The sequence below is a fragment of the Lissotriton helveticus genome, chromosome 3_1, assembly GCF_964261635.1.
Source record: "Lissotriton helveticus chromosome 3_1, aLisHel1.1, whole genome shotgun sequence".
Taxonomy (NCBI): Eukaryota; Metazoa; Chordata; class Amphibia; order Caudata; family Salamandridae; genus Lissotriton; species Lissotriton helveticus.
In genome coordinates this window covers 24,840,880-24,855,095 of record NC_136061.1, presented here as the reverse complement: position 1 = coordinate 24,855,095, position 14,216 = coordinate 24,840,880, and the positions used below count along the sequence as shown (strand labels likewise).

Here is a 14,216-nt window from a genome sequence, read left to right as displayed (position 1 = left end):
GCCAGCGGCTGCTGTAGCGTCCCTGGAGTTTTACACCAAAGCTTCGCTGCGCTGCTGCGGCCTCTTCAGGTGATGGGATACTGGTGGATGAGGTCGCCCTTACAGTCCTCGACTCCGGGAACTCCTGTCTCCTGGTCCTCTGGGATGTATCTGCTGCATTCCACACTGTCAACCATCTGCACCTACGTCACACTCTTGAACAACACATGGGAGAGGTATGGCGCAGTGGCCAGAGCAGTTGACTCCAGAGCACTGGGCTCATGGTTCGATCCCCGGCACCAGTGACAGCTCAGCTCAGCATCATGGGACTCGGGGCAATAGCTCACTTAATCTCCCCAACAGCCCGCGGTGCCTTGAAACGGTAGGGGGTTATATGCTTGTGCTTTACAAATATGGATTTTATTTATTCATGAGGAGGCACAGTCCTCAATTGGTTCTCCTCTGACCAACCCAACGGCTCCCAAATTGTGAAAATGGGTAACTCGCTTTCAAGACAGGTCAGCATACATCGAGGGGTCCCTCAAGCCTCGATCTGCTCCCTAATCCTCTTTACCCTCTACCTAGAACCGCTGTGTGTGATTCTCAGAAACGCAGGGCTTCTCTTCCACCTCTGCGCTGACGACACTCAAATATACATGAAAATCTCTTCCGCTGAAGACCTTGCCCTCCTTTCAACCACGCTGCTAAAGATTCAAAACTGGATGTCTAACCATCATCTAAAACTCAACCCAACTAAAGCAGACTTTCTCTTGCTCTCACCTCCGTGAGCAAACCCCCAGTTCAGGAATGGATGGCCAACGTTCCCACCCTGGATGGCTGTCCCGCCACTGTCCAGAGTGTTCGATCCCTTGGTTTCACCCTTGAAAATCATCTAAACCCACACAGCCACATCACAGCCAGGGCCAAAAGTGCACGACACCAACTCGGGCAGCTGCGGAGCGTCAGACAACTGATCTTGGAACAAGACCTCAAAACAGTGGTGCCGTCTCTTGTCCTCTCCAGACTAGACTGTGGAATTGCCATTCTTTCAGGCATTCCCAAAGTTCATCTTGGCCCACTGAGAGCAACACTTCATGCAGCAGCGTGCTTCGTTTTAGGCCTCAAGAATTGAGACCATGTTTCCGTGGCAGTGCTATATATAGCAACATGAAAAGGCAGTTCCAAATGATATAAAGGACCAAAAGGTTCAAATAGTACGATTGCCCACAGAGCTGCTGTTTGTATTCACATTATTTTATTGTCATTTATGTAAAAAATTCATTAAGACAAGTTCATACTTCAGTAAGTAGAACAACAAATATGTCTCATATAGTGTCAACCCGGAAACATAAAGGGCAGTAAAACAGATACATACACCAGTCGTTCATTCTACCAGTCTCAAACTCACTAACACACCGATGCAACCATAAAAATTCAAACATCTCAAGCAACTCTCAACAGCCAGACAGAAAAAAGCGCCGACGCGCGTTTCGTAACGGTGCCACAATGTGGAATTCCTTCATCAGGGCGCCAGTAATTCATGTAACTAGGGGCCACAAAGTCTTCCAGATGTCCGGGTGAATAATTTTTAGAACATATTCATAAGTTCTGGGCAACACAACAGCATGTCTGTGGGCAAAACAAAAATAGGTAAATGATTACGAAATAGACGTTCAAAAGGTACATAAGGGGGGGGGGGGGTTGGTCAGCACATGGAGTGAAGCATTTCAAAACACAGCCTCAATTCACTCAGGCCGCATACATACAGTCCACAGAGTTTGGATAACCAAACTTCATACATAGAAATATATACACATAAAATTTGAAAACAAAAGACGTTTGAAGAAAGGGGGTCCTAAAAGTAAAATCGTTGCTAAATTCCTGGAGGCAAGACAATAGTAAAGTATATACACATCAGCCAAGGCGAGTTTGATGGACGGCCTTTCAAGGTGAATTAGATTTTTTTCAATCACGAAAATATCAAACAAGACTGTGCTGTAGAACGTATAATTAAAAAGAGAAGGAGAGACATCTAATCAATATCATACAATGTCCCCTAAAGCAAGCGTCTCTGTAACATGTCTGAATTGAGAACATCCATAAATCATGAATATCGAACAGGAGCGTCCTAACTAGGTTTAACACAGTAGTCTCTTAACGTGAGCATACCTATTGCATCACTAAGTTCAAACTGCCAAATGATGACAGATCGAGCTAGCAAGTCCTGAAAATGGTATACACCCGTTACAACGGATCTTTTACTCCGCAGACCCATTACAACGCGACCATTACTCCGCATACCATTACAACGCATTGCGCTGGGGGGCGCTCTAGGATAGGGAATAAGTATAATTTACTATCCAACACCTTCCCTAGGGTCCACGGGGACTGGAGTTAGAATAGTAAATTATACTTACCACTATCCAGCGCCCCAAGGCGCTATGCGTTGTAACGGTATGCGGAGTAAAAGTCGCGTTGTAATGGTCTGCGGAGTAAAAGTATGCGTTATAACGTCATACATCCCCTGAAAATACATATACCGAGCAGGCAAAAAAAAGAAGCACCCCAAATGCTCACCTGAATGATAAGAAGGCAAGGGTTCCAGAGATGTATAATTTCGCAACCTTCAATGTATATGAAGCGAAAAGTAGAGACTTCAAATAGATATGCTCTGTATGGTACAAACAGAGAATAGGTATTAACCTACAGTTAACCCATACTCAGCTATCGAGAACAGAGTGCAGAAATAAGTTCACAGAAATATCTCCAAAAACAAGGGGATACGAAAGGAGTGTAGTAAATCCTACTGTTCAAAGTAACAACGGCTAAACTAATATAACTAAATATAGCAAAAGAAGACAGAGGAATCAAATCATGTAGGGAGCACCCATCAGACCGACTCTATGTATCCGTTTACGTCCAGGCGGTCCGAGGAGACAACCACACGCCATGTTTTACAGTAAGGAAAAATAAACGGCAAAGACGATGGTTACCTCTTTTTAAATGAAGAAAAAAGACAAGTTCAAGCTTCAGGGTGAAAGATTCAACCGGTACAGTCACCAAAAATATGGGAACATATAGCCTCAGCACGGTTCTGCAGATAACAACAAAGGAACAAGGACACGGCCGTCTCAAGGAAAAACATCCAATAAACTTCCCTTTTACTTCTAAGGGCATCAGAATTACCATCCTTAGGGCAATGAATACGTTCAAGAATCAGCCATCTAAGGTCCTCAATCGAGTGGCTGAACTCATTCATTCATTCATTCATTCAGGGAAGACCCTCCTCTTTCCTAAATAGTCCCCCCCACCCTCCCCTCAGGTCTCCAGTGATTTCATAGCGCGGGGATGCCTCCGGGTCACCAGGCGCTCTATAAATCGCTAAAATAAAAAAATAAAAATTCCAATGAGCTACTAGAGGTGCTCCCAGACGTGAGTTTCTAATACAGGATTTGTGTTCGGAGAAGCGAACACGGAACTCTCTACCTGTTTCTCACACATAGCCCTTAGAGCAGGGACATATAAGGAGATACACCACGTTGCTTGTCCTACAGTTGGTCATTTCACTAAACTTGATGTTCCTTTTACCCCATTTGAGTTCAGGGGTACCCCTAACCTGATCACAGGCGTGGCAGCTGCCACATTTATGGCTACCTCTAATGGGGTTAGCTCCAGTGATGCTCCTTTGTGGGGGGCCTGGAGAGTCAGCAAGGGAGGCTCGCACTAGGAAATTGCGCAAATTTTTATTGCGTCGAAACGCAAAAATTGGTTTGTCTAATTTATCTGTAGACCTATCCATATTGAGAAGATGCCAGTGGGAATTGATGACGAATCTTAGTTTTTCATTGAAGTTGGAGTGGGTTGAGACCAAGACAAGTTGGTTATTGTCCTTTTGTTCTTTTGGTTTCAAGAGCGTTTCCCTGTCAAAGTATTTAGCTCTTATACGAGTCTCTAATGAGCCTCTTGGGATACCCTCTGTCCAGGAACTTAGTTTTCATTACTCCAGCGTGTATTTCAAAGTTATCCGTGGCAGTGCTAACTCTCCAATGGCTTCCAATTGAAGCTCAGACCCAATTCAAAACCACCTGCATACCCACAGAGCACCGCACTCCTCTTCACCCTCCTATCTAAATGAGAAACTGAACTTCTCTGGAGCAAACAGGGGATCCAGAAATGCCCAATGCCTGCTCTTGGAACCCCCCACCTTCAGTCAAGAATGGTACATGAGCCAGTCATTCTTAGGTAGTGCCACAAGAATCTGGCACTCCTTACCTAGCTCCCTTCGCTTAACAAACTGCATAATCACCTTCAAAAAGGACCTCAAGCTTCTACTATTTGACAGACATATAGGTTGATCACCCTCGACCATGCCTGAATACTCTTGCCACCAGGATACAAACTGGTGGCGGATGCATAGATAAGTCCCCAGATATAACACCAGTGCAATCAATAAAAGGGAAAGGGACTTTAATGGCCGGTATAACCCAGCTACGAAGGGCTAAAAGGCTAATAGAACACCACTAGAGGGCAAAATGTTCTAACAACAAAATAAACAAAGGCCTCTTGGATCCCCTCGAGCTATGAGATGAATTTGTTCACAATAGCTGTGAACAAAAGCAACATTCAATGGAGAGCTCCACATTCCAATGTTCTAATAGGAGATAATAGTCTTAGTTACAGGTTAGAGGTGTGATGTAGATGTAACATCCGTGCCCCACCAGGAGCAGCCTCCTGCTGCTCAGCCTGCTCACTCCAACTGATCTCCAAAGCAGACATAAACATTCAAACTCTATGACATCACGCTCACCCCAACTGATCTCTCTATAAACATTCTAACTCTATGACATCACACTCACCCCAACTGATCTCCAAAGCATACATAAACATTCTAACTCTATGACATCACGCTCACCCCAACTGATCTCTCTATAAACATTCTAACTCTATGACATCACACTCACCCCAACTGATCTCCAAAGCATACATAAACATTCTAACTCTATGACATCACGCTCACCCCAACTGATCTCCAAAGCATACATAAACATTCTAACTCTATGACATCACACACACACACACACACACAAGGGCAGAGCAGCAGGTAGCAGGGGACAAAGGAGGAAAGAATCATATCTAACTCAAGATATAACAACGACCCAAGGCCCAGTGCAGGTTGTAACCTTAGAGCACGTTACACAGGCGGCAGAAGCACATCACAACATCTTTGTAGGGGCACACTTAACGCCTAGAAACAACAGTGGAACGCGCAGTCCAGGTATCGAGTCAACAACAAATGAGGCATGACACGGAGCGAAGCACCACCACACATCTGCTCCTGCCCTCACACATAATGTAACACTCCAAACCCTGCAACACCACTCAGATCACTGACAAGCCTCAATGGAGGATAAAAACAGGAGGACTGCAAAGCACTTAGCCATATCCTAAGATTACAAATAAACATGATGTTAGATCCTCGCTGCACGATACGTTTTATAACATTTATTACATCTGAGTAAAGCACAGGGTAACAAATAATTTTATTAAGGATTATAGGGTTCCATAGATTGTACGAGTAGGTTACTTGTTTGTATTAGTCTAACTAAGGAGTAGGGATTTTAAGAATAGTTGGAAGAATGATATTTCCTTATGTGTAAGAAAAATAATTTAAATTGAATAATGAATTGGTAACTATGAATTGCATCTTTTAGAAATAAAGTATTACATTTTAGATTGCAAAACCTTGTGCTACTTTTTAATAAAGTTTTTTCCCCACTTTTATCTGCAGTAAGTATTTGTTTAGATTTATTTTGATTTTCTAAATTCCTTAACTCCTACACCATCTTTCTTTTCTTCTGCGAGAGGGAGGACACATCATTATTGCAGTGGCATGCTTAACACAATAATTTCAAAATACTTCATAGTTCATTTTTCGACTCATATGTCTAAGGTTACATTCAGCCATTTCACAGGCAACTTAAAATAATTCAAATAAGTTCAATACAAAATATATTTTTTTCTAAAATGTTAGCATATTAAAAATATATATTTTAAAATTGCCTTTGATGCTTCCCTGCATTTAAAAGGAGCAATGGCATTTTTTTAATGTACTTTATATGTAAAAGTCAAGATGACAACTTTACTAAATCAAACTTTACAATAAACATCATATTTAAAAAAAGAAGAACAAACATTTAAACAATTGCTGGGAGTTCATTCCATCAATAAAGTAATTCCAGGAACTGGAGAGGAGGAGGACGCGAAGGAAGTGAGCAGCAAAAAATGAAATAAAAAGCGTAACTTCTTGCCGCTTCCTCACTGCGTCTCTGCTCCGTAGCCCTCTCTTGCTGACCTGAAAAGGAAACACACTCAGGTGCTCAGTTAGCCAATCACAACTCTGTCTTAGCAGCGTTATGATTGGTCTGAGTGCCGTGTTTCGGCACTCAGCCGCTGAGTGGGAGCGTGGGCATGTTCTCCACGTAGGCTGTAATGTAACCTGCATGGAGACCATGCGAAGTGCGCAAGACCGTTTTGGGCGTCCCGAGAGGGCCAGCCAAGCAGTCGTTGCTCATTAGGAGGAGCTATCACTCCTCCCCTGCCCCCGCCCTCATGCAAAGCTACAGAAGTAGGAGAAAATATATTGATAATAACACAAGTTATTATCATGTTAGTTTCTATTTATTTCACTGCCAAAAGCAGCGGGACGGCGCTCCTCCGCCTTAGCAGAGGAGCTGCCACTGCATATATCTGATAATTAGGGAGCTGCACAGGATGTTCCAAAAATTGCACTAAACACTAGGATGCTCCCATTCAAATATTTGTTAATGTGCATTTTTACGTGGCTTCAACAGTAGCGGTCGGATTCTTGGCAAAGTGGTGAGGTGGAGGAGGTGGACTGGGATGAACAAAAATAAAAAAAGAAATTTAAATAACGTACCTGTTCAAAGCTCCAACGCTCCTCTCTGGCTCCGTCACCGTGCACTGCGGGCTCAGTCTCCCAGAATCCCCTGGGCCAATACTGAAACTGCATGAAAGCAGCATCACGATTGGCCTAAGCACTGATGATTTGTGCTCCCATGGAGAATGGGAGCCTGCGTCTTCTGGTCTCTTCAACACAGCAACGCAGCGGGGTTGGAGACAGCTTCAGTGCGCATGACAGTTTGGCCATCCTGAGATGGCTGGTCAAACACTCGTGTACAATGGCAACCAGTACACCTGCAAGTCCCCCTCTGCTTGTGAACTCCTTGGCCCCGCCCCCCTAGGAGACGCTGCAGAGAAACATACACCTATAATAAACACAGGTTTATTATCGTTTTATTTTTAATTTTTTGGCTGCTGGCGGCGGGGGATGATCCTCCGCCACAGCGGAAGAGCCGCCACTGGCCTTCAATGGAGAATAGATGAAAGGACATGAACTGTATTAGGCGGTATTATTAACCAGAGTTATTATAAAACAACAAATAACAATCAATCGGTGATGACCTAGTCTTATAAGAAATACAGGTGTTTTAATTCTTCCTTTCCTAATACCTGCTGCAGGATTTCTAAGTGGAAAAATCAGTTACAAATGTTATGAATGTGATTACATATGACAAGAAATCAATACCACGTAATGCGGTAATGTCGGTAAACATCGTTTACAACGATGTTTTCACAACGCGGTACCTTTACACCGCGGCTGTGACAACGCAAGTCGTTACCACGACTTGCGCTGGAGGGCGCTCAAGGTCTAAAAATAGTTAATTTACTATCCTAACACCTTCCCTAGGGTCCACGGGGACTGGTGTTAGAATAGTAAATTAAACTATTCGAAATCCGCGCCCCCCCAACGCAAGTCGTGGTAACGACTTGCGTTGTCACGGCCGCGTTGTAAAGGTATGCGTTGTGACGGTACGCGTTGTACCGTCATATATCCGGTAATGTCACATTTCTGGGAGCAATAGTTGAATTTATTATTCAGTGTCGTAAGTTCCGCTGGCGGAAATACCACACATGGATAGGATACCGCGCAACTAAAAATGAGGTCCTTAGGATCCAAGAGCGAGAGACGACTGACCACCTTACTGTCCAGCAGCCCAGGGTGACCTCCGACCCCTCTCACTGGAAGGGAACCACAGCAGGACCATCAATGTCCACGCATCCAGCTGGACACACATGGTGCAAGCGCTCACAACCTCCTTCCAAAGGTGGAAACTGTCCAATACTATCAATAAAAGTTAGCATACGGTGAGGTTTGGTCTTCTGTACGACTCTTTTAGAAGCGAGAGGTCTACCGAAGGAGCGCCCGGTCTCCATCACGAGGGTCTTCCACCCTGGTCTTCGCATCTTCAGGCTGGGATCTTCGCTGTCCAGCACCTGGAGATGGAGAGGTGTTGAAAATTAGTACGTTTTGGTGAACATTATCTGCGCCATCTTGCCTCTTCCCCTGATGCCACACTTTTGTCGTGCGCGCCCGCCATTTTTTTAAGATGCCCCGATCAGAACGAACCCTATTGCATGCCGCTGGCCCCTGACATAGCCCTTCGCCTTCACTAAGCCTGCACGCTGACCACCCCCTGCTTGCACCTGCCTTGAGTCATAAACCCCTCTTCGGCGCTGCTCTGCCCCAGGCCCTCATCCTGTTCCCAGCGCGACACCTCCCTGCTTCCCTTTCATGATCTCCGACCCTTAGATGCAAACCCCCTTTTTCCCCGTGTGCCCGTTTTGTCTTCCCCGTTCCCAGGCCGACACCCAGCTCTGCCGATACCATTCCTTGCCCCTCCCCGTACAATAGAAAGCTTCCCCCATCAAAGGATCCCCGGGTTGATCAAAGCCCCCACTCCATGAGATCCGATCAAACCCCCCACATTCCGTGAATCGGCGGAATATCCAGCTCCGTGATACTCATCACCTGTTGTGACTAGGGTGGGGACTTCAACTGTAAATGTGTGTGGGAACGGGCTCAAAGGGAGTTCCGGGAATGTCTTTTCCATACATCAAAGCTTTAACATGAATGTGTAATCTACAATAAAGTCATAAAACAGTGTATAAGAGGCCAGGCCTCAGAAATGTATCTAGAGCACTTCAGAACGATACCTTCTGCCGGTTTTGTTGTGTTCTCCTCCGGAGAGAATAAAAACCTTGTTTCCTGCTTTCCAGTCTCCAGCGCCTGCCTCTTCATTGATTAAATAACTAGAGGGTCACAGAGGCAATACCGCCGGGCAAATATCGATTGTCCCCGACCCGATTCAGTTTCAACAATTGGCGTCCCAAGCGTGGGGCCCATCAGCGACTCGTGGATCCAGTGGGAGAGGTCCCGACGACAGAGTGAACGACTGCAACGATCGGGAGAGCTCTTGCCCAATAGACCCTCGTCTGGCAGCCGATCATCCGAACTTCACTATTTCCGAACAGACCTCTCTCGAGTGATCTACGGTCCTGACTGGGGACCATCAGGAGTGCCGTGAGAAATACGAGAAAAAGAGGACGATCGGGCGCTGGATTCGGAAGACAAGAAACTGTCCACATGGTCCGGGTAAGGTCGTGTAATCACGACAAGTTGCGAAATGATTGCTTGATTGTTTAAAAATACTAGTATTGCTCTTTATTTATTTGGAGATTCACTGTCTACAAACGGAGAAACAACGGGCTCTCTCTTTGCAAGCAGTGGAGGATAGGTAGGGCGGCAGCCGTGCTTATTTTTTTTCTCCCCCACTCAATAATTACTTGAAACTGAACTGTTGTTCGCAAAACTATTGTTTCCTGGAGATTCCCTGTCTGCAAACAGGGAAGAGACCACCCTTTTTGCAGATAGTGAAAAGGGTAGGTAACGCAGATCTTTGCGGACCTACTCATTCTCCCCATTGTTATTTATTGGTCTTTTTGTTATTTTTTGATCCATGAGGTATTCACTGCCTGCAAACAACGTTGAATAGAAATATTCTGTCCAGTCTTTGCACCTAGTGATAAGATAGGCAGTGCTGACTTTTTAGTCCCTCGTTACGAGCCGTCATGTCTGTCTTCTCCCCACTGATTAATAGCCTGTTTAGCCCGGACCGTGTATTAGAGGTGGACCATATAGCTCCACTAGAAGGCACCCCTAATAAGGACATGTTCATAAACTATGGATTAGTCACCATAGCCTATAATAAATTGTGGCACAGGTATACCGAAGAGAGTCAAGACAAACAGTGGCCACTGGCAGGATCCTTTGACCTTGATAAAATAGAAACGTTAGAAATAGCCCTTCGAAATAATAAGACAACGCCAATTATGCTCGACAGTCTCGGTATGTGGCGCAGAGAGGCTATGCAACGACAGAGAAAAGACGAGGACAAACCAAGTAGAGAAATATACCGACAGGACAACCCCAGGACATCGCTACCCACAACTTATCCCCCGACACTATGCAAAAGACGACCAGACTTAGGGCCAGACCAATGCGCTTTTTGTAGGTATGTCGGACACTGGAAAGCCCAATGCCCGACTCTACTGAGCGTGAGTAAAGGCAAAGGGCCGACAGGAACGACAGACCGGCAGTACGAGAAAAAGCGCGAGACAAAGAAGAACCCGACTTACATAGACAGACCAGACAGAACCACCACGTTTGATTATGCCCGATGGCACAGATTTCGCCAGGACAATTTCAGCAGCATGCTCAAGTTCTCCTAGGTCGGGCAACGTCAAGACGGGAACCCAGCCTCGTTTCAAATTCACAGACGGAAAGAGATAATTATGACCAATAACTGTTTTATATTCGTCTTGGGTCTTTGTATGTCGTACTTGTACTGTCCCCCTTCTGAGTTTGTGTGTATGTAATGTACAAATCTGCGTCATCCCTCTACACGTGTTTCCGTGTTACTCAACCTCTGTTAGCAGAAACTTAGCATAAAAGCAACCTGGAAAGAAAGAAATGGTAAAACAAAATCCGTAGACCATTAATGAACTTGAACTTTTAATTTAGCACAACAAACAAGGAATAATAACGGTAAACTGTAGAAAATGAAAGTCAAACAGGACATTCGCCCCCCCCCCCATTCTGGAACCTTCCAAAGTAGGGCAGGGTTACGGCTACGCCCAACCAACGGCAACCCATATAAGGCGGGCCCGGCCGCCAACTCTTGGTCAGGAAATCTTAACGTATGGGGGAGCCGGAGGAGAGGCAGGAGCCAGCAGCCCGGGCAGTTGTAGGTAGTCCCGCCACATGTCTCCTCAGCCAGCCGCAACGGGCCTGGATAGACTTAAGTAGTCCCGCCACATGTCCAGAGAAGAACGAGGCACCTCTTTCTTTTCCCTTCCGTAACAGCCGCAGCAGCTCTGGACGGCGGGATGTCCTGCACGTACCTCCACAACAATTTGTCCAAGTTGGGCTGGGAGGGAGAGGCGACGCGGACGAGCCTCTCCCACCTCCACCGATAGGAGGTCTCCCAGCCCCCGGCCCGACGCCGAACACCCCCAGTCAGGCGATGGTGCCAATACTTCCACAGCACCGAACACACCATGGTGGCACCCCAGTACTTGCGCAGCACCGAACGTGCAATGGTGGCCATATTTTCGGAACACCGAACCTGCAATGACTGCACTGATACTCGTGCCGCGCCGAATGCGCGCCACAGGTGGCCATACTCCCACAGCACTGAGCACAGGACTTGGGAAACACCGGATGTGGAGAGACCTTCATGCGGGGCGATGAAAAGGAGCGGCATGGAGTGCACCGGGAGAAGGAGACGATGCGAACGAGTCTCCCTCGCCCCCCCCCCCAGGTGGGGGCATCACAGCTGCACCCCAGCTGAACGTCCCGCTTTCACACAACAGGGACCTCTTCCGTTCACTCCGAAGGATCTCTCCCACTCTTGCAAACTCGACGAGAGTGGCCCCTGTAGGGCCTCAAAATGGCGTCTGGGTCCGCTGGAAGGCGGGCCCCGGCCACTAGAGTAACTTTGACCAGCAATATAACTCGAACATTTGCCCCCTGGACCTCGAGCCCCCATCTCCGACAGCATCTCCGCAGCCTTGAAGATCCTACAAAGGTCCCCGGCGGAACCTTCGGCCTTTGCAGGCTTCCGGTAAGGGACGGCTGCCTTGATCGCCAACGAAACAAACATGACATTGCCACTCCTTCTGTTAGCATGAATTCTAGAACTGCCGAAAAGGACTCTGGTCCAAACTGCCAGTAATGGGAAACATTTCCCCCTGATGCTGCTTCCGGACTGAGCCGGCCCCGCCCAAAATGGCGCTGGTATCAATCGGAACTTACGAACACCTCGTGGTGTTCCTTCGCACTAATATAAACTTGATGTTCTGAGATTTTATATGATCCTTTGTACACTTGGCTAGAAAAGACAAGGAGAACTCACTCGACGAACAGTATGAAAGGATCCCCGTTACAAATGTTGATTACAAATGTAAAATGTATTATATTTTTATAACTGATGTAAACCTCATTTACGACGCACACGTACGGTATGCATATAGGAAATCTGATTACAACTATTATGATTATGCTTCTAAAAATGCCCCCGAACCCCCCAGCCAATTAATAGACGTTTTAGTTTCTTACAAATGAATGAGTAAAACTTTCCGATGTTTTTATTGCTGCAAACGACACCCCCCACTGTACGCACTTTAGCCATTACCACGACCGGCCAAATACGACCGCACCCTCATAATCCACATGCTGAAATGATTTTGCAAAATAAAGTTTTTTTGAAACTATGGACGGGTATTGCATGCTTTATTTTAAGAATGTGGGATCGGTGGGAAAGTTCTTTTCTGTGCACCCTACTCTGCTCTCTCTTTAAGGTTAAAAGAAGATGGTTGCCCAGCCCTGGAGGACGGATCGGATCGACAACACGACACCCCGCCTTCAACGTACGCGACTGACCCATGAACTCTCGCGTAGAGGAAGACCTTGACTTCCAAGGATGGGTAAAACGAACGGTGTAAATAAAGGAATGTAAAAGGAGGGTGAAATGAAATAATGTAAATGTTATAAAGTACAACGTTCCAAAGTATCAGGGAACGGAGCTGACCCAAGAACCGAAGAACCTTAGAACGCCACAGCGTTGAAAGAGGTTTAAGGACCCCGATAGTGAGATACATCCTTTGACTAGATACCTCGCACTAAGCACCTCTGGTTTCCTTTTTACGTTTCCCCGCACACGACCTATATGGACACACTACCCCCCTCGACTCCAGAAACCATATCCCCGGGGACCCTGCCCCGAGGAGGAAAGACGAGTAAGAGGTAAGTAAAGGACTTATGAATCCATGTATTTGAATATGCGCGAATGCTGTCTCCCCCACCCCCCTTTTTTCCTCCCTCTGCAGGTTACATCAGAGATTACAGCCGAGGTGTGGCGAAGATCTGAAGTCTTGCCATGTCTAATACACGAAGCGAACTAGCGCCGCAAGGTGGTGTCTAAGCACACCTGCAAACTACTCACGTATCGAACAAACCCGAAAAATTAGCACAACCTGATAAAAAGTGATCACCCTTAAACCAGACCGGACGAATGAACCCATGTCACGTATGATGCGAAACTATGAGGGAATGTGTGTGTGTGACTGAGGCGTCGACCCAACTGGTCGAAGGACCGAGAATGCGAGAAGTGCGACGAAATGGTACCTCCTTTCTTCTTTCCCTTTTTCTCAAGGCACGTCCCCTCTACCCTGTCTAATGCTCAAACTGCATGATTACAAGATTCTAACGCAGACCCGTGAATGCCCTTTACTGTGTAATGCACTAAATAGCCTTTCTTGAATACACCGCCACCCTCTCTGTTGCACGTGTACTATTTAGCCTGCCGTTGCACTCTCTCTCTCTCTCCCTCTCTCTCTCTCTCTCTCTCTCTCTCCTCTCTCTCTCTCTCTCTCTCTCTCTCTCTCTCTCTCTCTCTCTCTCTCCCTCTATTTTTGCACTCCCACTCTTCCGAGTGATTAGCCCCGAAATTGGCAGATTGCCACCCCTAGCACACCACCTAATTGGCTTCAAATACCGTCAGTATTTGCACAAAAACTTGTCTTTAATACAATCACCCTGAGGCCGCGTCATTACCTCTCCTTTTCCGCTAGAAGTCAATGAACCGAGGTTGGGCCGTAAGGGAAAGGACAGGTAAGACGACAGAGGTTCCCTAATCTGACCCGAAATAAGGGAACTACCTGTCAACGGCTCCTATGGTATAAAACAAGGACCTCAGAATACGCGACCCTCCCCTCCCCGAATTGTCGCAATACCCAAACCGGAAAAATGATCACCC

At 46.4% G+C, this 14,216-nt stretch overlaps 1 long non-coding RNA gene across 1 annotated transcript in view; it reads right to left on the bottom strand.

Moving 5' to 3' along the window:
* Positions 1 to 1,148: 1,148 nt before the first annotated feature.
* Positions 1,149 to 14,216, bottom strand: part of LOC144822059 (uncharacterized) — a 262,962-nt gene continuing 249,894 nt past the window's right edge. The window contains exons 4-5 of the long non-coding RNA XR_013608544.1: positions 2,557 to 2,650; positions 1,149 to 1,608 (exon numbers count right to left, since the gene is read on the bottom strand). This is a non-coding gene — a long non-coding RNA (uncharacterized LOC144822059). The remainder of the gene's footprint in view (positions 1,609 to 2,556; positions 2,651 to 14,216) is intronic.